Genomic DNA, 2,966 nt, shown 5'->3' with positions numbered 1-2,966 from the left:
AAAACATCCACAGCAGTTTGCTGCAGATGTTGAAAGACCGCAATTTTTGTACTCAGGAAGTACAACCTGCTCTTTGTCTTTCAGTACAGGTGGTTAGTTTGTGATGTCCAGTCACAGCCCGAGGTATTTGTATGATTGCACCGCCTCCACCTCAACTCCCTCTAGCAGGACTGGTCACAGTCTTGGTCTGGTCTCCTTTGTCTTAGAGGTGATGAGCCGTAGGCAGTTAGTGTGACACTAGAGAGCTCTCATACTCCTCCTCCCTGTCACCCCTGATCCACCCAACGATGGCTGTGTCATCGGCGTACTTTTGTATGTGACAGGAGGTAATCTTTGATCCAGTCTACCAGATAAGGGTCCACTCCCATCCTGTTTAGTTTGTCCTGAAGTATAGGGGGCCAGATGGTATTGAAGGTGTGGGTGGAGGGGCCAAAGGCTGGTTAAACCTGGTTAAAGTCATTCAGCTCCTTTGCCCTCTACATTGTCCCCCCTGTAGCTCTGGTCTTTGTGTTCGTCTTCCCATACCTCCCTCATGTTCTCCCTGCTCCACCTTTCTCCTGTAACTGTCCTTAGCTTCCCTCACACAGTGTTTCACCTCCTGCTGTGCTGCTTTCATGGCCTCCCTGTCCCTGCTCCTGAAGGCAGCCTTCTTCTTGTTGAGGACAGCCTTGACTTCTCGCGTTACCCATGGGTTGTTAAGGGTAACAATGGACAGTCTTGATGGGGGAGACCACGTCTGCACAGAAGTTCAGGTAGTCCGTCAGACAGTGTGTCATCCCCTCTATGTCCTCACCATGTGGATTGACCAGCACATCCCAGACTGTGGTGTTGTAACAGTCTCTCTGAGCGGTTTCCATCTCACGGGACCACCTCCTGCTGGTGCGAGTTGTCACCGGTTGTTTTTGGACCAGGGGGGTGTACAGTGGCTGTCCTGTTGTTTCTAGTAGGACAGTCTACAACCTGATGAAAAACGGCCTGAAAAGTTGCATGATTAAAGTCCCCAGAGATGATAATGAAGGCCTCAGGGTGCTGTGTCTGCAGCCCTGCTGTGACGGAGTGGATCTTCTCACAGGCAGTGGCTGCGTATGCTCTCGGAGGGATGTAAACACAGACGGTAATCACATGACTGAACTCCCTCGGCAGATAATACAGCCGCAGGCTAAAAGCTAAAAGCTCAAAGTCCAGGCAACATGAGGCTGTCTTTACGGAGACATGTCCGTGGTTACACCAGCGGTTGTTGACATACATGATGAGTCCCCCACCTTTGCATTTTCCACTTGCCTTTGTGTCTGTCGGCTCTCACGGCAGTGAATCTCAGCAGGTCCACGTTAGCATCCAGTACAAGGGGGTTCAGCCATGTCTCCAGAAAGATGAGCAAGATGGTCTCACGGTAGATCCGCTGGCTGTTCAGCGCACACAATTCATCGTTCTTGTTCGGCAGCGAGTTCACATTTGCCATGATTACTGAGGGAATCAATGGCTTGTAGCGCCTCCAATTCTCTGCTAGATTGGCCTTTAGCATAGCCCCAGCCTTGCAGCCCCTGGGTCTCCTCCTCAGCGCCGCCGGGATAGGGTGCCGTATCCCAGCTCGTCCCTTTGTGCGCAGAGCCAGCAATTTCTATCGAGTAAGTAAGAAAACTGGCTCTTGGTTGCATTTTAAAATTAGAAATATCCATTGGATAAATATGAAACACAATATATTTGCAAGAAGAGTATAAAAAATAAAAAAGAAATAAAAAAGAAATAAGGTATATATGAAAGACTTCAGATACAGTATTAGGGGACCACTAAGGTCTATATAAAAGAGACTTCAGATACAGCATTAGGGGACCACTAAGGTCTATATAAAAGAGACTTCAGATACAGTATTAGGGGACCACTAAGGTCTTTATAAAAGACTTCAGATACAGTATTAGGGGACCACTAAGGTCTATATAAAAGAGACTTCAGATACAGTATTAGGGACCACTAAGGCCTATATAAAAGCATCCAAAGAGCACCATGTCATGGGAACTGTAATAGCACAGGTTGCAGAGTTCAGGTGGAAATGAAGGTACATTTTAGGGGTGCATGATTCCAAAAATAGCACAATTTTATTCCATCAATTTTAAGGCTCAAGATTTCTTTCAAAAACAATTCTCAATCAAAAAAAAAAAAAAAAAAAAAAAATTACAGTGTGTAAGTACATGTAGTTACTTTTCCCATGATATAGTATAAACGCCATTAATAATAATTTTTTAGCACACCCTTAGTACATTGACTAGCTGTTCTGGAGTTGTTGGCATATGATATAATCAGTAGCTCTAACTCGGCTAATGAAAAGACATTGTCGCAAGATGGCTGTCTCAACTGCCGTTTCTCAGATGTAAACCCGGAATTCCACCAGAGGCCGATGTACAGTACCGCGTTCCTGCTGCGGCGTGGTTTGGTTCTTTTGTCTTCCAATGCGTCATACCATGTTGGGAGCATTTCAAAAGTGGAGTTATGCCTGCCCAACTTGCAGAGCTCCTTGTTTTGGTAATTTTCCCAGGATATTTGTGCGTACTGTATGAACAACATGGTTTCAATATGTGTGGCTGTGTTTTAGTTGTATAATAGTTTAGTGACGCAATATACCGTCAAGGATCTTCACAGGGTGTTTATTTTGAAAAATTGAGCGGATGCTTTAAACCAGGGGTGTTAAGCGTACGACAAATCGGAAAAGGGAAAAAACAATGAGACATGAACTAGAATTTCTTTAATAAACTGCTATTCCTAAATATTCCGGTAGGTGGCGAACTGTTTTAGACATGAAGCAGCTGAAAATAGGAGGAAAAGAAAAAACAAAGCTGAGATAGACACAGCTAATGTTTAGTGATTACTATGATACATCTACTTACTTTTGTACTCGCCTTAACAATTGAGCCACTCATGAGCCAAAATGTCTTTGTCAAAAAGGAGAAAAGTGGATACTGAGTGTAGAGTTT

At 44.7% G+C, this 2,966-nt stretch overlaps 1 protein-coding gene and 1 long non-coding RNA gene across 2 annotated transcripts in view; one reads left to right on the top strand and one right to left on the bottom strand.

The window, feature by feature from the left end:
- The window catches only part of LOC116687536 (uncharacterized), an 18,416-nt gene extending 16,644 nt beyond the window's left edge, over positions 1-1,772 (top strand). The window contains exon 3 of the long non-coding RNA XR_004331586.1: positions 1,762-1,772. This is a non-coding gene — a long non-coding RNA (uncharacterized LOC116687536). The remainder of the gene's footprint in view (positions 1-1,761) is intronic.
- Positions 1-2,966, bottom strand: part of fhit (fragile histidine triad diadenosine triphosphatase) — a gene marked incomplete in the record, with an annotated part of 456,026 nt that overhangs the window by 412,220 nt on the left and 40,840 nt on the right.

Source organism: Etheostoma spectabile, chromosome 4, assembly GCF_008692095.1.
Source record: "Etheostoma spectabile isolate EspeVRDwgs_2016 chromosome 4, UIUC_Espe_1.0, whole genome shotgun sequence".
NCBI classification, from domain to species: Eukaryota; Metazoa; Chordata; class Actinopteri; order Perciformes; family Percidae; genus Etheostoma; species Etheostoma spectabile.
This window is presented reverse-complemented; position numbering and strand designations above follow the sequence as displayed.